The following is a 22049-nucleotide window of genomic DNA, read 5'->3' as shown; positions in this document are numbered from 1 at the left end:
TCCCCACCCCATGCAAAAACAAAACAAAACAAGACCAAAAGGCAAAAACCACCAAGAAAAAAACGCAAACAACAAAAACTCTCACCATTTTAGCTGCAATTGAGGTCTGTCTTCTTTAACTGTGACCTCCCCTGCCATGAATATTTAAGCAGTTTTATAGTATAAGGAATGGGTTCTTTCCTGTGTAGTGGGCCTCAGCTATACTAAGAGTGAATGGTTACTTCCTTAACAGTAGTGCCAATATTGATTAAGAAACATCTTACTGGTAAGGTCAGTCTCATATTTCATATAGTAATTACCAATTCACAAATGGATAAGTATGTTGGTACAATTTCTCCCTCAGCAGACTACAGAGCATTTTCTGGGACTTTGAAAATTATCTGGCATGAAGGAAGCTTCCAGCACAGATGTACCTTGATTGTCTATATGACCCTAACAAAGTGTGTGGTATTCTTGACATTATGGTCTTATGAATTAGTTTTGGTAGACAACCAAGAGGAATTGAAAGGCCTATATTGTTTTGGGTACCTCTGGCATACCCCTTCAGTTTTCTACCCACTAGTGATCCCATTAGGCTCCAATGCATAGTTATAGTCCTGTTGACACATAGATAGCCTATTTTAAAAAAAAGGCTCACAAAACTGATGGTTATGAACTTGCGCATGGGTGGGGCGGCTCGGGGCCACCCGTGCACCATGGCCATGGCAGGGTCCCGGGAGCAGAGGCAGGGGAGGGAGTCCCGTGGACCGCTGCTGAAGGGGGGAGGGAGTCCCTCGGGCCTCTGCTGCGGGAGAGCAGAGAGGCTTTTCCCACGGTCGAGTTTCCTACTTACACAAGAAAGTCCAAAGTTCCAGGAGACACGTGGAATCTAAGATGAAGGTTTATTGCCCATGATGATAGTTGTATCTAGATGTGAATGCGCCCACCCAGCAAATGCCAGTAGGAGCTCCCTTAAATTGGAGAGTGGGAAAGAGGAGGAGCTAGGGAGGGGAAGACTTAGTTAGCTATGTCCCTCGGTATTAGGTAATTCCTTAATATGTAAATCTCGAGGCAGAGGCCTGTTAGTCATGCCCTGTACCTGTGCCTTATGTGACTGACCATACAGGTGAAATGGAGATGAGATGGCATGTTAGGTCTCTGGGTTCTGGGGGCGTGGCCAAACACTCCAGGATGCCTTCTACAGCCCGACACAAAACAACCCTCAAAGTCATTAATTTCCATAATGGTTTGGTAGAGAGGAAGAAATTTAATAGGAGACAAAAAAGTTATGTGAAAACAGTAATAATTTGATTTTGTAAACTGAACACAAGCTAGAGTTATGTAAGAAGAGGGAATCAGAACTGAGAAAATGACTTCCTAAAATTAGTTTGTAGGTAAGCCTGTCAGGCATTTTGTTCAATGATTGATATGGTAGGGGCCAGCCCATTGTGGGTTATGCTATCCCCAGGTAGGTGGTATTAGAGTCTATAAGGATGCTAACCAAGCAAACCAGTCATCAAAGTTCATCCATGGTTCCTGCTTCAGTCCCTGCCTCAGGATCCTGGCTGCTAGAGTCCCTGCCCTGACTTCCCTCAGTGATATACTGTTACTTTGAGAATGAAATAAACCCTTATCTACTCCAGTTACTTTTGGTTCTGGTGTTTTATCGCTATACATATCTATCTATCTATCTATCTATCTATCTATCATCTATATATCTATATCCCTATCTATATATCAATATTTCTGTATATCTATATATCTACATATCTATATCCATATCCATATCTATATATATTTGCTAAAGAGCCAACTTAAGCAACAAAAGAAAACAATCATCTTAAGACTTATACCGTTTACTCAAAGTAGATTTTTGTTTGCAGAGAGCACTTAAGAGTTTTAGAATGAAACAGAGGGGTTGAATGGATTGGTGTTCCTACTGATCTCCTCTGAGGAAGTTGAGCTTGGGGATGGTTTTTCTGTTGACCAAAGAATAATAACTGGGAGCATCACACAGAATGGCTAGTCCTAACTTTTTAAAAAGCAGTTGTAGCTTCTCTGAGTTGCTTCTGTTACAATGTAGATACATTTCTTCAAATTAAATCATAGTTTTCCATTAATCTACATTTAGATTCATTTTATCTGCTCTTCTATGTTGAGCACAAGTACAAAACAAGAGACAAGGAAAATATCCCTCCATGTTATGCTAAGAAGGAGAGTTGGTTTAAGATCCCAGGACCAGAGTATGGCAATACCAGGATGTCTTCCTACTCTACTCAGGAGAGGAAGCTCTCTGAGAGCTGCCATTTCTAAAACTCAAAAGAGCTACTAAGATTAGCTTCAATAGGCTTGTTTGTCCAGGGATCCAATAGGAGTTATTCTGACATTACCGGGGAAACCTGACTTTACTACTGAGGAGAATTTATCATGACACCTGCAAAGACAACTAGCTACCAAACTACTGTGGGTTTATTATAGGTTTATGATTTCTCTTTTCTACCCAAAATAAATGAAAGATGCTTGGTAAATCCACCAGGTTATCTGGCCTGGGATCTTTCTTTCCTGTAAGATGTAGCCCTTTTTTCATCTCTGAAAACTAGGGCAGAGAATTGGAAATCACTAAAGCAGGCCTCATTCTTAAGAGAGGTAGCTGGTATTGGAAGCCTCTGTGTCTGGTCCACTGGACCATACATTTACAAAGTTGTGGAAAAAGAGTTTCTATCAATAGCTTCCACTAGGGAGATAGAATACTTCAAACAACTTGCTCTAGCAAGACCAAATAAAGAGCATAATATATTCCCACAAAATTGAAACTGCCGTCGGAATTACAGCCTGCAATCTCAGGTGAAATATGCATGTGAAAGCTAAAGGGAAGAGCTGTTACTAGAATTCAACGTTTAAGTGAACTTAAAATTTTGCTGACTAATAGACAAATGTCCAGAAAACAATTAAAAATACTTACTGAAATCAAAGAAAATCACAACTTTCCATAAGAGAATCAACTAAAGCCAATTTCTATATGAACAATGTCTCAATAATCTAAAAGCCAGCATATTACAAAGTGCTTCAATTCCAGTTAAATTTCTCCTAAAATAAATGTAGACACTATTAACCAAGAAGTAAGATTTACAATAAGTTCAAATGAATTGTTTAGAGTTGAAAAATGTAGTAAGAGAAATAAACATCCTGTTGGATTGGCTTTGTATTAGAGATAGGTGAGGTCAAAACTAATGAACTAGAAGACAGAGTAATAAGACTTGATAAAGCTGAATCTTATGGAGAAAGCACACAGAAAGGTATAAAAATAAAACAGAAGTCAGGGGTTTTGACATGACATTAAATGAGGCAGAATTTATAAGGAAGGGTAGTAAAAAAGATGGGTTGAAATAGAAAGAAACAAAGGCTGCAATCTCAACCAAATTTGATAGGAGACACCAATATATATAAACACAAGAAAGCTCTCAAGAGGTAAATTCAAAGAAAGCTAGGTCATACTTAAAATGCAAGTTGAATTTAAATTAAAACTATTACAAGGAACCAGAAACAACAGATGCATTAACTACAAGTATCCCAAATTTAATGGAAGTTTCTTATCTTAACAGAATGTTGAGCACCATCCTCAATCAACACACACATACACACCACATGCACATGGATACACCACATGCAGGCCAGGCTAGTACACATTTAGTTGTTCATGAAAACAATAGGCATGTAGGTGGATGAACAAGAGATTTGTGAAGTACAGGCATGATCTCAGAAAGTTTTTCTAACATAAAGAAGCTATACACACTGTATAATTATGAATCAAATTTGCATTAATTATGTTACTTTAGTGATACAGACAACTGTAAGTGATCCTAATCTTTTGTACATGGAAACAATATTTTTTTAAAATGTAATTATAAATAACAGAATATCTCTTTAAAATATCATTACTGGTCTATAAAAACAGCAAAGTCTATTTGCACATTTTGGAAAATTAACGATATAGATCCTGTTTGAATAGAAAAACACAACAGGAAAAAATCATGTTACCATAAATTAGTGGCACAATACTTTTTCGGTATTAAAACCAAAATATTATCAATGAGAGTCTATACTAATTCCAATTATATTTAAATCTCATTAGAAGATTTTTTCACAGTTGTTTTAAAGAATTCAATTTTCAGAAATAATGAATCTTAAAGAATCAAGGTAGAAGAATTAATAAGTGGAGAGGAAATATGGTTATATAAATGAAATTATGGTCACTTCTTGATCTTCCAAGGAGAACTTTATACAGATAATTTATGTGGACACCCAAGTCCACAGGTGATCAAGCCTCTTATTTAAAACAGCAGAGTTTTTGCATAAATTATAAGCACATCTCATGCATATTAATATAGTATTTGGTTACTTATAATATCTGATATAATATAAATTTTATAAAAAGTATTATATAATCTATTGCTTAAGGAATAATGATAAGAAAAAATTCTACCTAGGCTCAATGTAAGGTTACCATTCATAGTTCTAATAATTTTTTTCAGTCTGTGGTTGCCTCAATGTATAAATGAAGAACTTATGGGCATTATCTTAGTTAGGGTTTCTTTGAAGAGATATCATGACCAAGGCACCTTTTATAAAGGGTAAAATTTAATTGAGGCTGGCTTACGGTTTCAGAGGTTCAGTCCATTTTCATCCATGAGGGGAAGCATGGCAGTATGTAGTCAGATATGATACTGGAGGAGCTGAGAGGTTTACATCCTTATCTGAAGGCAGCCAGGAAGAGCCTCTTATCTGCACTGGGCAGAGCTTGTGTACTCTTGTGTACTAGGAGATCTCAAAGCCTGCCTACACAGCAATGTAGTTCCTCAACAAAGCCATATCTCCTATTGTGTCACTCCCTGTGGCCAAGCATTGAAGCACATAAATCTGTGAAGGCCAAACCTATTCAAACCACCACATTCCACTCCCTGGCACCTATAGGCTTGTAGCCATAACATAATGTAAAATGTATTTAGTACATCTTTAAAATCACCATAATAACAATGTTTAAAAGTCCAAAAAATGTTTAAAAGTCCACCATAAAGTCATATACTTTCAGCATCACAAGTTATACATTACAAAATGTCATAGTAAGGAAATATTGGACCAAACCAAGACCAAAATCCACCTAGGCAAGCTCCAAACTCTGCATCTCCATGTCTGATGTTCAAAACTTTTAGTTTTGCTGACTGAAACATAATTCTTTCCCTTGGACTGTTTTCACTCTTTGCTAGTAGCTTCCCTCAGCAAGTATTCTATGGCTCTGGCATCTCTAACGTCCAAGCCAACTTTACAGCATCAAGTTCAAATGTCTGGGATAAACACATGATCTTCTGAACTCCTTCAAAGGGCTTGGGTCACTTTTTCAGCTCTAGCCTCTGTAGCACTCTAGGCTCCAATTGACTCCATTCCACTGCTGTTGCTGGGTTTGGTGGTCATCCCATGGTACTGGTATATTGAATACATTGGGTTCTTCTGCTGCAACTAGGCTTTACGAATAGCCTCTCATGCATTCTTTTTATGTGCCAAGGCTTAACTTCTTTGCATGACCTCTTGAATTCTGGGCCATCAACACAACTGGAGGCTGCACCTTCACCAATGACCTACCCTGCCCTCTCACAGTGCCAAGCCTCAGGTGCACTCTATGAACCCTTCATGCCTCCAAAACCTGGGTGTTTCTTAACAAGGCCAGATACAGCACAAGTTACAACCTTGGCCATCTCCAGAACATAGTTTCTTGGTTCTAAGAAAAGGCTTCCAAGAAGATTTCATCTCAGTGATGCTGGTCTCTTCTTAATTACCACTAATTTCTTAGGTCCACCTAATTAGCATCAATTGTCCCAGTAACCCCTTCTACTTTTGACTCTAAATTCAGAGTCAGATAGCAGAAGCTGCTGAGTCCCAGTGCTTGCTAGGAGTAGAAGATGTCCCCTCGGATCATCATTATATGATCATCAGCTTTCTGTTTTCCAACTCCTTCACTGCTTTAGCCTGACTGTCCTGGAACTTGGTTAGTAGACTGAACTTAAACTCATATCTGCCTGTCCCCTGCATGCTGGGATTAAAGGCATGCACCACAATGCCTAAACCTAAGTCTTTCTTTACCTTTTCTCAAGATCTTTATACGTTCTGGATTGTAGTTCATTACAGATATAGTCAAGTTAACAATTGAAACTAGCCATTGTAACCTACCCCTTGTCAATATGACACATACTCATTTTGCCTTATGTCCAAATGAAAACAATAACCAGATCATAATAATACCTAACATTATCTCTTGTTTGACTGCAAATAGATAAATAATAACCTTAGCTGGGTGAGATCTTGTACCAAGATTATCACTCTATTACTTCCATTTAATACTCTTGAATGCAAGATTTAACTCCATTGTACTTCCTGGTGCCCCTTTAATACTTGAACCATACATTTTGTATTTTTTTCCTTTCTTAGCTTGCTACACATAATCAGAATGCTACTCATAAGTATCCCCTCTCCAGGAAAAAGACATCGGGACAGGTATGGCCCTCATGCCTTACTGGACGACAGGGGGACTGGAGCCATTACAAGGTCCCCTTCAAATACTGGAAGTCAGGCCTCTATCCCCACCTTCGCAAGTTTAGAATTGCCACAGCCCTTCTATACTTCAAGAAGGGAGGAGATGTCAGGGGCAGCCCTGCTCACACACTGAAGGCCTAAAATCTGCCATAGGCCTAAAATTAGCAATAGGCCTGCCATACATGTATACTAACACCAAGTCTTGGATCTCAGTGGAAAAATATTGAAACAGATGGCTATAAGCAATTGTAAACAGACAGCTTTTGTGGAAATTTACAAGCCTGAGTAGCCATAGACCTTGTAAATAGGTAGCCTTGGCAGACAATACCAACTTAGATAAGGACAAGCGAGCCATAGTCAGAGTCATAGTGACTTGTCCCCTGAACCTTCACCCAGCCGATACCCAGTTCTGAAGATATCTGTATTCCCCCTGAACACCCACACTCCATTGTCATTCCCTTCCCCACCTCCTGCCTTTCTGTGTGTATAATCCCTGTGTGAATGAATTACGATTTGAGAAAAAATAAATTATTAAAAAAAAAAGAGTGAACTACAGGACAGAGTCTAAACTGGATTGTTTTGAAACTTCTTTTGTCAATGTAATTAATCTGAGTCTCTTCACCTCACCCTCAGCCTGACTCTTTTGCCAAAGAAAAAATATTCTTCATCAAAATATCACAAGAAAATCTCTAGTCGACATATTAAAATTATTCTCTTCTGAAACCTCTTGAACCAGGATTCCAAAGTCCAAATCATCCTCAGCACAACTGTCTTTCATATGCCTAATATGGTCATTAAGACCCACTTAAAGCATTCCATTGCTTTCTAAATCCAAAGTCCCCAAATCCACATTCCTCCATGTAAAAACATGGTCAGGCCTATCACAACAATATCCAACTTCTGGTAACGACTTCTGTATTAGTTAGTGTTCTGTAGAGTGATAGAACTTTGTATATGTATATGTATGAGTATGTGCATGTGTATGTGTATACGTGCATACGTGCATATGTGCATACAAGTATATATGTGTCTATGTATCTATGTATATATGTGTGTGTGTGTGTGTATGTGTATATGTATATATGGAATTTATTGGAATGATTTACAGACTGCAGTCCAAGTATCCCAACAATGGCCAGCTGTGAAAGAGAAGTCCAAGAATCTAGTAATTGCTCAGTCTCATGAGGCTGGGTGTTTCAGCTGGATTTCTGTATAAGCTGAAATCCTGAAGCAGTAGGCTCCAATAGTTGTGCTGGCAAGTAAGTGCAAACAGGAGAAGAAGAAGGAATCCTTCTTTCTTCCATTGTCTTTATATAACACTTTGACCAAAGGTATGGCCCAGATTAAAGGTGTGCCTCAAGATCTGGACTATAGGCATGAGTCTTCCAGCTTCAGATCTGGATCAAAAGCTTGTGTCTTTCAGCATAGTATAAGTAAATCAATATGAGGTTGTGAAAATATCCAAGACCTGGGTCACAGGTGTGCCCTCCGTTTCTGGATTCCATCTCTATTTATCTCTATATATAGTCAAGTTGACAACAGGAATTGTCAGCAAAGGTATGAGAGAATAATAAATATTTTCTTCATAAATTTTATAAAACATAACAGAATGATATTATAACAAAAAATATAGGAGCAAAGATGCTCAACATAATTGTGCTTATTTGAAGCAAATGGGCTGGCGATATAGCTTAACAATTGAAACAGTTACCTAGCTCATAAGCACTGTTGGGATTGAGTGTCAACATTGCAAAAGAAGACATGGAAAGAAAACAAACCCTAACAGAAGTGATGCAAATGAATGGTACTAATACTGATAGGCCCTCACAAGTTGCATGTCTTATTTATAAATCTACATTAATAAGATCTTCATGAATATTACATAATTCAAATTATGGAATATTTGAAGAAGTCACTCTAAACATTGTTAGAAAAGGTACATACATAAAAACTGTATAAATAGATAAGATTGGACAAATATCCAAGTGTTTACAGAAAAGACAAAATAACATGAGTAAAAGAATCATATTAAAAAGCCACACATATTTATATGGCATATTTATAAATTTACTTATATTTATATAATTTAAATAGCATCAAGAATAATTACCTTGGGCATAAATGTTTTAATGACAGAGATTGCAGGGACAATAAATGAATAAACAGAGAAGTTACCCATATGTTATTTGAAAGGCTCTTATTTCTAATTTAATGATGAAGATGAGTTGGAAGTAAATTGCTATACAAAGATAAACTAGCCTGATTTTAATTAATGTTAAATTCATTCAATAATTGTTATGTTAGTAACTGGTAAAATAGATTTAACTGAAAATAAAATTATAATAGAGTGATAGTTTGTGGTAGCATTCTTAATAAAAAAGTTTATAATAATTCTAAATATTTCTATACCTACATAGAGGTTCAAAATGCAGAAAAAAATCCATTTCAGTTTTAAGAAGTTCAGATTTATCGTTGAAGTTGTCAATATTTCCATCTTAGAAACTGATACTAAACGATACAGAATTAAGAAAGGCACATTATAACTGTACTGACTAGTAGAACTCCACTGAAATATGAAAAATATTCCACTCAACAACAATTGAGTATACACTTTTTAAGTATTAAGTTACAAAGAAAAGACATGTACTATGCAATAAAAGTGCCTTTGAAATTTAACCAAATTAAACATAGCATATATATTCTTTGTCTATAAAGAAACAAATTAGATATCAGAACCAGAGGATAACAGGAAAAAGCCGAATAGAATTTAATGCTTTCCAGCTTATCAGAGGCCAATGTTATACAGATACCCAAACAAGACAGAATGGGCAAGTACAAAATGGGCAAGTATTGAACCTTTTATGAGTTCAGACACATGTATCTTCAACAAAATGCTAACAATTTTCCCCAGAAATTTGATGCTGGATTAACACTGCAAAATCCATCACTCCATGTAATCTACCACATCAGTAAGGCACAGGAGAAAATCATGTCATAGCAATTCATACAGATTCTAACAATTTATACAAATTCTAACAAAACCTAATGCAGTTCATGACAAAAAAGATCAAATTACAAATGGAGGGTCTCTAAAATGATACGATAAAATGACAAACAACCCTGAGTAAGATAAATTAAGTTGGTCTAGGAGGAGCCAGAGATGGGTCAGAACATTGCCTCAAAAAAAAAATCTATATTCAGTATTAACAGTAATGTACAAAATTAAAAATATACATGGTCACTGGAACTGATAGAGAACATAAATTTAAAACAAACAAACAAATAAACAAACCTCCCAGCTAATGTATTTCATAGTGAAAGACTGGAAGCTTTTCCTGGAAACTTTGGAAACAAAGCAAGGATGTCCTTCTTCATCATTTATAGTCAACATATTTGCTTCTACATAGTCAGAAACAAACAAACAAAAAACATAAAAAAATAGAAAAGAGGAAATAAATAACACTATATCTGTTCATAGGAAATCTACTCCAAATTCACAAGGTAAGTGTGCTTAGCATGACCACAGGATCTAAGAAAAGAACAAACAAATCAACTGGATGTTTATTTCACAACAATGAGCACAAAGGGCATTTAAACACACTATCATTTACCATATACTCAAAGCAAATGACATACTGAGGTCTAAATCCAACAGTGCATCTATGAGGCTATTGTTCTGGAAAGTATAAATTGCTGATGAAAGAAACAGAAAAAATAATCTAAATAAATTTTCAGAGACAGTATGATTATGAATTTAAAGCCTGCATGGAATGAAGATGATGGCTCTTTCTCCATAAAAATCTGCAAAGCATGTCTTATAGATATAGACTAGCCTTTTTCAAAATGCTTATGTAAGGCACAGGACATAGCATTGCTAAAACCATAATGAAAAAGCAGCCCGGAGTAAAAGAAATGAGTTTTTATATACTGTCCTATAAAATATGATATTAGTAGGAAGAAAGGCACAAAGAAATAAAATAGACTGTACACCCCCCCCAAAAAAAAAACAACTCAGGAATACCTTCAACTGACTATTAGTATTTATTATTATTATTATTGTTATTATTATTATTTACTATTATTTATTGAGATAAAGTCTCATGTAGCTGAGACTGACCTGGAGCTTACTATGGAACCACAAATCAGCTTGGCCTTGTGGTCCTACTTTCTTCATCCCTTAAATGCTACAGGCACTAATATACCCAGTATATACAGTGCGGGGATTGGCCCTGGATCTGGGACATTAAAGTCAGGCACTCTATCTGTTGCAAAGCAGGCCAAACTTCACTGATTTTTGAGAAAGTACATAAGGCAGTTGCTAACTACTCCCTGCCATGTTTCTGAGGTGGAATCCATCTCAGTGAAGAAGTGCCAGAATGTGGAGCTTAGGAGAAATGTTTGGGTTGTGTGTCATATTCCTTGTGAATGGATCATCTGCCTGTTCTCAGAATGACAGCTCTCAGGAGAGACCATGCCTTTTAGTATGTACTTTTCCTCTTCTATTTTCCCATATGACTAAGCAGCACAAGCACATCACTGGAGACATCTTTTTGGACTTTCCATTCTATCCAACCAGAACCCCCAACAAAATCCTTTTCTTTATAAATGACACAGCCTGGAGTATTTTGCCTCAGAGAAGAAAACAGACTGTATTGAAAATGTACTTATTTTAAACGTGTGGTACTGGATCATCTGGGTTGAATGCAAAAGGAAAATCGTTTTGGGGATCATTAAAGTTTTATCTTACTGTTACCCATGCACAAGGCATAATCAATGCCTGCTAAAATTAAAGGTAACTAATGCATTGCTGCACTGAATTTTGCAGATCGGTATTAATTATTTTTTATTGCTAATGAATAGTATTTAATTTATAACATTTTCAACTTCAAAAAATTTTAAAAATTTATTTCTTTTAACTTTTTACTTATTCTTTGTGAGTTTCACATATTGTACCTCAGTCCCACTCATCTCCCTGTCCCCTCAAATCCACTCTTCACTCTACAGTCTACCCCTTTGTCCACACATCTTTACTTCCAAACGTTCATTGAAGTGAATCACTGGTCTGGTTCCAGGCTTCTGTGACACCATCAATATTGGATCCTCACCATGACTCTTGTTGCCCTGTGTCTGGAGGTCCTGCAGCTTTGGATCAGCAGTACTGTCCAGTTCGTGATTCCCAACCATTTGCAGATGATATATATTTTGGGGTAGGCCAAGTTAGAGCCCTGTATCTATCTGGATCTGAGAGGTGGCTGAGCTGTTCAGTACTCAGGCTTTCCCTTGTCCACACCACCAGGGTGAGCTCTCCAGAGCTTTGCTGGCATGGCCACCCAATGCTGCCATAAGCAGGTGACAGGGTCATCTCTCCTGCTCCCATGCCCTTAGTGATGCCTCAACTAGATCCATGCTTCCAGAACCACTTTCCCTGTGCAGTTCCGTCAAGGTATGGGACCAACTTTCCCAAGCGCTGCAGCCTACACAGGTCTGAGTCAGCTCTTCCTACTTTCACACCCTTGGGGCTGGATCACCCATGCATTCACCATCAGTGCCAGCTCCACTGTGCTGTCCATGCAAGATGCAGGGTCTGCTCTTCTGAGTCCTGCAGTCAGCGAAGGACACGGGAAGCTTTCCCGACTGCTAGAACCAGCTTTTCCATTCTCACACCTTCTGGACTGGCTCACCCATGCCCCTCCACCAGCGCTAGGTCTACTGTATTCCTTGGGCAAGACTCAGGACCAGTCTGCTCTCTGAGGGTTGCCACCAATGAGAAGTGGGGCCAGCTATCCAGTGTACAGTTGTCAGTGACAGTCAGGGCCAGTTCTGCACAGACCCTGGACATCCATGCAGTCCTCAGCAGCTGCTCCAATTAGGGATGTCCTTATGTTCTCTAGTGGTAATATGAGTCACAGACATCAACACTGAGCCAGGCATGGCCCCGAGCAGCAGCTCAGGCTGGGACCTCACCATGCTCCTAGGTGGTGGGGTTTGCTACTCATAACAGGATACTCCTTCTCACTCTCAAGACTCTAGTTCCATCTCTTCATAAAATGCTCAAGGTGCTCCACATCTTTTTCTCTCCCACCTATCCAATACATACTTACACACTGTGGTGGCTCCCACTGAAGGCTCACCATTCAGTTGGCAGGCCTCTAGGTGACATCCTCTGAACTGTACTGAGGTATGGGGCAAGTGGGTATCTACAGCCTGGATGTGTTAAACACCTGAGCATAGGTATGTTGGTGGCATGGCTGTCTGAATGTCTCTGTCATCCTCCCTTGATGGTGGGCGAGGCTCTGTCTGTCCATGGCCTTCCTGTGCCATGGTGTGGAGGGTAGGTCTGTGAGCATCTTTCCCTTGTCACACAGAGGTCTCTGTCTTCATCCTCCAATGTTGTGCTGCCTAGATTTGGTTCAATTTGATTTTTATGTGTTGTAGGCATAAAACAGCTTTGGCTGCCAAGGCAGGCATCAAGCTAGTATAAACAAAAGACTGCCATCTGCTCTGTCCCTGACTGATATAAGAATACCACCACCATCAAGGTATCTCTTTGCCCATTGCCAGGGGTGAAACTTAAAAATCTTAGAGGTGTTATCAGTTGGAGTTGGGCTCCTAGTAATCTGTCAACCTTTACGTTGAGTCAGAGAACATGGGATGATTTGGAAGAAGGGAAGGGGAGAGAGTAATGTAATTATGTTTCAACCTAAGATATTTTAAATTAAAAATTAAAAAATCCCTAAGGAATTTTGTTGTACTGTGGCCTAATATTTTACCTATGGAAGCCAGCTATTTGGTTAGAGACTTTTTTTCTATAAATTTGTTGACCTACAATAAAATCACATGTCTTCTTTGTTTCTCAGTGTGCAACCAAGTTGCTCTGTGGGTGTTGATCTTTTAAATGCTCTGGGAAAGTCTTATTTATTTTTTTCTTTGTTCATTTGTTTTAGTGAAATCCATTAAGTAAACTAAGCCCAATTTTCTAATCATGGTGACTTTCTTTTGTTCTGCTTGTCCAATTGTATCACATAGACAGTAGGAGTATCTGTAAGCCAAATAGTGACATTAAGGAAAAATGCCACACATGAAGTAGCATGAAAGTTAATAATTCTTGAACAAGGTACAAAAATTCAAGAACAGTGAAGAGGTTTGCTTTAGTCATACTTAGAAACTCTGATGATCCCCACACTGCTGTTCAGTGTGAAAACTGAGGCTTATTCAATACATTTTTCGCAGTTCATAAAAATAGTTGATGTGTACCTTTTCTGGAAAAAATACTAGAAGAACACAGGGAAACATTTCAAAGAAATCATAAGAATGTATCTTTTAAAGAGTCACCATAGTGTTGGTTTGAATAATAAAAAAATAGTATAAATTTGATTATTTGTAAGTGAACGTAGTCTTGTGTAAATTAATTTTTAAGGGTAGGCACAAACCTTTGTGTCCTACAAACCCACTGTTTATCTAAACTGTAGAGTCTCCATTTGTTTGGGTAGCAGCCAACCTACAGTTGACGCCACTAAGAGGCATCATTTAGCATTATGTTGCCAGACTAAATTACTTCAAGAATAATTTAATGTGAAGGGTATTACAAGTCCCATGACTAATGGATTATATTAGGGAAAAATAACATGCATTGATGAATGATTGCAAAAATATAAATGTGAAAATATTATATTATAAGCATGTTTTAATAAGAAAAATATGGAATAATGCAATGCATGAGGGTTTACTCATAATAATATAAAGCCCATAAAGTCATGAATAGAGTAACATAAAAACTGTAGGAGAGTTTAGAGTGACTTCAGTGGAAAGTCACTAGCTATTTTATAACACTATATCCAATTGGCTGAAGTTTACTTGAAGCTTTAACCATGTAGTTTCTGTGTCTGGTGGAAAATTCTATTGCCATGGGAATGGTAAATAATAAAGAGCTAAATTTAGATGTGCACATTTGGAATGGTTAGAATATGTTTGGCCCAGGGAGTGGCACGATTTGGAGGTGAGGCCTTGTTGGACATCAGTGGGAGGAGCAGCCCTTGGTCCTGTGGGGGTTCAATGCCCCAGTGCAAATGCCAGGGCGGGAAAGCAGGAATGAGTGCGTGGGTGAAGGAGCACCCTTATAAAGGCAGGGGATGGAGGATGCGATAGGGGGTTTCTGAGGGGGAGACCCGGAAAGGGAATAGCATTTGAAATGTAAATAAATAAAGTATCCAACAAAAGAAAAAAAGAAGACCCTCATTCTAACTGCCTGGAAGCTAATCTTCTCCTAGTGACCTTTGGATGACCTCTCAGCTCCTCCAGCCCCATATCTACCTAGATGTTGCCACGCTCCCACCTTGATAATAATGGACTCTGAACCTATAAATCAGCCCCAGGTAAATGTTGTCCTTTATAAGAATTGCTTGGTCATGGTGTCTATCCACAGAAATAAAATCGTAACCAAGACAACATTTGAGTAATTTGTATCTTAGTTGAGCGTTATATGTGAATATTGAAATACTTTTGCTCCTGAGACTTTTTGAAATCCCTCAGTTTCCCAGGCACTCTGTCTTGTATTGTATTGTCTTCTCCTTATTGCTTGAATGCCCACTACCTCAATCATCTTAGACTGATCTAAGGTCTCCATAGTATTCCTTGCTCCAATCAGTGTGCAGAACGTCCCACTCCTGTACTTAATGTACCTGCCTTTCACGTCTGCAGTGAGCTGTGTAGACTGTTCCAATATACTAAGAACCGGAACATAGCAACTCTGTGAATACTCATAGAATAACTCAAGTTTGAAATCTCTGCTTGAGAATGTTGCTGAGCCTGCTTATTGTTTTCACAGAGCCTAGGAAATGTTTTCAGCCTTGTCAATATGATTGAAGGTAGAAAAATAAAACTAACTCCTACTGAAAATGCCCTGCTATGTTCTAGGACAGGAGAAAGATTCTCAACCAATACTAGCAGAGAGAATTTAAACATTAGTTTTGAACAGTTTTTGAAAAATGGATATTGAGCAATAATATAATTATAGTGAATTAATTCATTTACTTTATCTTCTCCTTGATTCTGTTTTTATAGTCTAATCTATAAAGATCCCTTCCAAGTTTAAAGATAAAACATTATTAGGCTACAAGATTCAAATTAATAAAGTGTCTTTTGGAAATTATTTATTTCTAATAACATAAGAAATTTATTTCACTTATGCAAAATCCTGGATGTAGTATATAATACATATGTGTTTGTTAAAGTACTAATATGTAGTTGTCAGAAGATGTAAAAATCAGAACAATCAAGAGAATGATAATAATAATGACCTCGAACCCTCTCACATATATTCTGTTAAACACAGGCAAAATTTCAAGTTGTTTTTTGTTGTTGCTGTGTTGTTGTTGTTATACAAGTTTGTGATCTGTGTCAGATTTTAAATTCCTAAAGAATTTGGATCATATTTTTCATTCTTTTGTCAACTCAAGAATTTCGATTGCATTGATAAAATGAAGCCATTGGCCCAAAGTAAGTCACTAAAATAGACAGCCCTAATCTGATGACTTTTCAATCTAGCTATATTCTTTCCAGTATCTTGATCAGTGGCACAAGGGAACCCACAGACATAGAATTATGGTGTCTTCTTGTATGTATCATGAAACCCTAGAAATAAGCAACCTGTGTAGCTCAGGAGCCATGGTTGGTGTAATTTGGAGGGGGGCTTGGTTAGCAGAGCTCTCTGATGAAGACACTGACTTAATACCTCCTAGTCTAGTCATAGCTATGTGTGACAAACAAAGTTAGTGAGGCACTTTTGAATTCTCATGTCTTTATGCTAATGTTTAATACTACAGATAGGATAGGAGAATGCTATAGGGTTGTATCAACAGCAAATATTTATAGTTACAGAATTAACAAGAATAGAAGAAAATTCTTTTTGTTCTTTTACCTTCCACAAGTTAGTGTTTTTTAAAATCTGTTGATACTGTGTCTCCATAAAGATGAATCAAAAAAAAATTTTGGCCTAACTAAGACAAAGGTAAACTTTAAGCAATTACTATTTTTTTCTCTTAGATGCATAAATGAATACCCCTTTAAAAGAACTCCAAGATATATAGTTCCTCGTATCTCTGCCATAGAATTGCATCCTTAGCCCCAATGACCACTTTAGTACCATCTTTGGATTTTCATGAAGAATGAGAATTTATAGAAGTCTAAACAATGGCTTCATAGAGGAGTCAGATCCCACTGGCTTCAGAGCAATGGTAGCCATATGTTCCTCCTAGAAATATGTTGGGTGGCAGTTGATTGAAAATGGAAAAACAGGATAAATATATAAACTCACTACTTGTAACAAATGTCACACATGGTTTCCAAATGGATTTTTCATAGACCATGAAATTATATGAAAGCTGCTTCCAAATTGATTGAAATTATTATTTGAGCTCACATGCCAGCTCAACAGATTATCGTCAGAAAAATAATTAGTTTGTATTTTAATTCTTTACTTTTTTTGGAACTGATAATTGTGGTTCAGGGTTTTAACAAATGAGACTGCAGAATGAAAACAAAAGTAACAACTTTCTTAATAACTGTTATTTCTCTTAAAAGAGACAAAGTCATCTCTCCGTGGCCCAGTCCATTTGCAACTATAATGTCTTCATGTAAAATAATTAAAAGCAAGTAAATACCAGTAGCAACGTTATTTATTAAGTCACTGAAAACATATACTATCAGAATGATCCTTCCAAAGTTGTTCAATTATATACTGATTAAAAAATCAATTTTTGTGTCAATAGTGAGGACTGTTGGGGATTTGATTGTTGCCACCTTATGTTTTTGTTCTATTTGTGCACATATGTGTAAGATGGTAGTGTTGGGATGGGGAGATAACTGGTTAATATCATGAGCTAGTCTGATAATACAGCTATCTGGTTTGCAGGGTGAGCTAAGTGGCAGCTTTGGGCTTCTCCTTGGGAGAAGACAGGTTCAAGGTGGAAAGGCCAAAAGAAGAAATCAGAAATTCTCTCCCTACTGTTAAAATTGGAAGATATTAGTAGGGGTTATTCTTTGTGCTTATTCAAAGATAATGTGTAGCCATACAGATGGTCACTTTGTTATGACTATGGATTTTTCAATTTTTTTTAAATTTAATACTTAAACTAACACTTAAACCAACATCACAAATGGGGCATGCAATTTATATTTACCAGAAATCTCTTAGTACATTACTTCACGGTTTTATGCATGAATGGTATTTTATAGGTTTCAGAATATGTTGAAGTCGTTTAGAAGATGTCTTCATTTTCTCTTCCTTAGAGTTAATATGTTTTCTTCATGAAATTTACCTTGTATTATCTTCTTCCTAACCTTCATTCCAATTTATTGCCTATCTTTATGCATATTCTTACTTAAATGTTTCTTACGAAAATATCCTAGAAGGAAAACCATATACACATCCTTAAAAAGCTAATCTTTTTCTCCTTATAGGACAGGTAGGGAGGAGGGATGGGTTAATGAGGGGAGTCCATGGGGACTAGGTTACTATTTGCATTTCAATGTTTTTCTCTTATCTGCATAGGATTTCTGGTATTATCTTGCAATGTTATCATTTTTACTTTGGAACTGTGTGTTTTGTTTTCAAAATGACATTAAATTTTAAGCATCCCTGCCAAACATTTTGTCTTCTCGTAGCATTTTGAGAAGGCTGCAAAGGCAAAGACATTGCTATTTGTGCTTGGCAATTTCTAACTCACTGAACTAAGAACTACATTGTCAGAAAGCAAAGAGAAAGTGCTGGAAATGATCCTCTTGCCCCTTATTTTTTATTCTGGAGATGTGAGGCCTAAAGCATTTAAACAAAGCAAATATCATCTGTTGTGGATGCTCAGGCCATGATGGACTGCCTAGCAAGTTCAAATTCTGCATATTAAATCATGTCATGTCCCTCAGAGTAGCAAACTACAGAAGTCCTTTCTGAACTTCCTCAGGCGACAACCAGAACCCTCATCTAGGTCTCTTCAGCAGACAATAAAAGTGTGGCCACATGGAAAGACTGTAAACGGGGAGCAGCAAGCACCCCCTTATGTCCACTGAACTCCAGTTTCACAGCCTCCTCAACTTAACCCAGACACTGAGCTACCTTTGTTGAATTGGAGTTAAAGAAATGAAGAGAGTGCACAGAATTTCGGATAAATTCCTCATCTTGTTTGGATGGATTGGATAGCTCTCTAGCTACTCTGGATTTCAACTACTTTTGTAATATTGAGCAAACATTATGCTTTCAATTTCTTTGTTAAAGTGTCTAGATCAGTTGGGCCAGGGCAGATGTAGCTACTAAAATGATTCTGTTTAAGTAAACCAGTTAAAAACAAGTTCTGTTTATATCTGCAATGCTTTGAAATTCTTTAGCTGTCTCTATCATTGGCTGTCCTAATTAAGTCAGCCTTATTTTCCTTTCTAATTTACTCTATATGAAAAATATTCTTTGGATGATGTGTTACTGTATACTACCTCCAGTAGTTGGCTGTGTTAGACTACATCTCAACTGTTTATGAATGTCATTTCTACACATCTTTTTGTACATTTTAGTTCACCTTGCTATGAATTTGAATTATTTCCCAGTAATAAGTATTAATTATATTCATTTCACACACCCACATGCTTTTTGGTAGTATATGTGTCACATTCTTCAGTAAAGACTAATGTAGGGTACATGCCTGTTAAGGAATGCTTATAGTAGTATGTGTCTCAAGTATTCTGAACTAAATGTTGACAATTCATGAACATTGACACATTCTTCTGGTTTCTCGGCATTACCCAACATTAAAACAAACAAACAAAAATTCTGGGAGTTATTATTTCTTGAGATCCATTGATATTAAAAGACATTGAGTGATTGACTTCTAGGGTTTTGTAGACTCTATACTCTTGACAGCAAGGGAGACACCACTTGGTAATTCTGGGAGACAGCCTTGAAGGGGAGAATCATGAATCTATCAAAGTCGTGCTGCTGAAACACAATTAATCTGAAAACTTCCCTTCCCCTCTAGTCTTCTTACAACTCATTTAAAAAGGGAAAAATATATGGTAATGTTCAATGTTAGTAAGCTTGTGTATGTGCATGTGTGTGTGTGTGTGTGTGTGTGTGCGTGCGTGTGTGTGTATACAGTAAATAAACACAGTGAAACCTTTGGGGCTCCTTCATTTTGGGAAGTAGCCATGTAGAGTTTTAGAGCTATAAAACTTCAACTATCTTCATTTATTTTTTTTTCTCTAAGAGAAAGCCGGTTTTTGGTGTTATTTTTATAGTAATTGACTAATTCTTAGAGAATTTCATACAACTCATCTCAGTCCTCCCTTTAACTAAACTAGATACATCTGTCTTCATGTTTTTGTTTTTTCTGTTTTAGTATTCTGGTTCTCAGAATCTTTCTTTTCTGTTTCTGAAAAGTTCCCAGCACCTTCAGTATAAGAGTCATATTGTGAATGTATTATTTGGGGGTGGAAACCCCACAATCATTTGATCTCTGCAATTTAACTAATTGTAGCTCTCTGTAATGATCTCTTTATCATAGCAAAATGAAGTTTTTTAATGGACTATATAAGCTACACTCATCTATTGCAGGTCTAAATACTTAGAAGGAGGTAGAGACTGTACTGGTTCAGGAAACTGGTAGTAGTAGGTTCTCCAACTATTAGCCATAGGTAGTTGGCTAAATTTATAATATCAGGTATGATTTCTTTTCTTTGAGCATGTCTTAGGTCCTACTAGGTGACAATTGGTTACTCTTAAAATATGAGCCATGATTGTACCTAAGGAAATATCTTGATCATTGGTGAGGGTCCTTGGCATTGCAGATAGGTGGATCTATTGATTGCTTTCTTCTGTTCTAGAGCTTTCAGGGGTCCTTATGAAACTATGAGAGTTAGTCTTCATTTAAGGAGGCTTCCAGGTTAGATTCACATAGATATGCTCCTTTTACCTGTCCCACAGCCACAGACTGAAAGAGCCACAAGGCCTTTACTGTCTTACACACTGAAATCCTTCCGTAGGAAGTTCAGGTTCCTTCCTGAAGCTTTTCAGTGTTATACCCTTTCCTGCTTTGTTCTAAAACATAGTTTTTATTAGGAAGATGACTTTTATTTGTTATGTTTTACAAGCCTACGAAAATGACTTATGTGCTTGTTAAAATGCTTTACTCTATACTGTCTTTATTCCATGCAGTGTGCTAAAGATGTTTGTATTTTCTAACATATTCCAAGCACCCTTCACCAGAAGATGTTCCAATGTATGTTTCTCATGAAATATTTGAATGTGATTATGAAAAGAAAGATTGTAAAATTTTAATACTAACCTTAGAACCAAGCTATACATTGGAGATACAAATTGAATATATATAAAAATCTTATATAAAGAAAAGCATTTGATAACAATAGGCATTTTATTATAATTAGATTCAAAGATTTTATTTTTAAAATATTCTAAAATTCAAATGGTATGTGGGGAACTTAATTTAAAATTTAAATGCTTAATTCATAATTATAGTAATAATTAAAACAAAATTGGACATGCTTTTTCCTAGTCTTAGTATTTATCTGCTCAATGAATAGGGATTCTAGCTCATTGGACTTAACTAATAAGGAAGTAGAAGATTGGGGTATTTATAGAAAATAAATAGAAGGCTAAGAACCAAATACATTAAAAAATGTTGCCATTGTACAAAAAACTTAAAAGAACTAACTTCTGAATCCAGTATTTTGGCACAGTATAGATTTTTAACATAATCTATTGCAATTGACACTTTGGAGATTATAAAGTTGATGGCTTGAGAAATAAAAATGCTTGAAAAAAGTAATTAAACCTAGAAATTTCAAGTAGTTAAAAAATTAAAACATATCCAGTCCCAGTAATGCCAGAAACTATACATGTAAAGTCTCACCAGCATGATTGTTTAAACATAAGATGAATAAGGACAAGACTTAACAAAGTGGACTGGGTAAAGTTCCCAAACCTATACAAAGAACTCCAGGAAATTTAGAAATGCTGAGAGTGTGAGAACGATTCTTCTCTAGGGAAGACCATACCAATTGGCTATCCAATGCCAATTGGTCAGTCCTGAAAACCTAAATATAAGTAACATAATACAGATTGAGCTGGTTATATGTAGACATACATACTTACATATATAGATATAACAACAGTAATTTACAAAAAGAGGACCAGAATTTCAAAGAAAACAATGATGTATACATGGGAAGTCATGGCGAGAAGAAGGGAATGGAGTAATGATGTAATTATATTACAATCTCAAAATAAAAGAAAAATGGGGAATTATATCAACAATAACAACAAAAAATATAAACAGGAATCAGATAATTTATAGCGTTTTCCATTAAATAAGTAGTCTACTGAGATGCTGAAGATAGAAACTCCATAGAGCAGAAACTCTTGTAGTTAGCTCTGTAAAAAGTCTGCAAGTAAACAAACAGTATAGCTGAAACATGGATACTGAGGA

General features: G+C 36.7%; 1 non-coding gene across 1 annotated transcript; it reads right to left on the bottom strand.

The window, feature by feature from the left end:
• Positions 1–12986: 12986 nt before the first annotated feature.
• On the bottom strand, positions 12987–13130 carry LOC114610982. Its single transcript, XR_003709766.1, has one exon. It is a non-coding gene; the product is annotated as a small nucleolar RNA SNORA48 (small nucleolar RNA).
• Between the last annotated feature and the right edge of the window lie 8919 nt (positions 13131–22049).

The sequence above is a fragment of the Grammomys surdaster genome, unplaced genomic scaffold (assembly GCF_004785775.1).
Source record: "Grammomys surdaster isolate TR1022 unplaced genomic scaffold, NIH_TR_1.0 126066, whole genome shotgun sequence".
In the NCBI taxonomy this organism is placed as follows: domain Eukaryota; kingdom Metazoa; phylum Chordata; class Mammalia; order Rodentia; family Muridae; genus Grammomys; species Grammomys surdaster.
The sequence above is the reverse complement of the archived record's forward strand: the minus strand, read 5'-3'. Positions and strand labels throughout refer to the sequence as shown.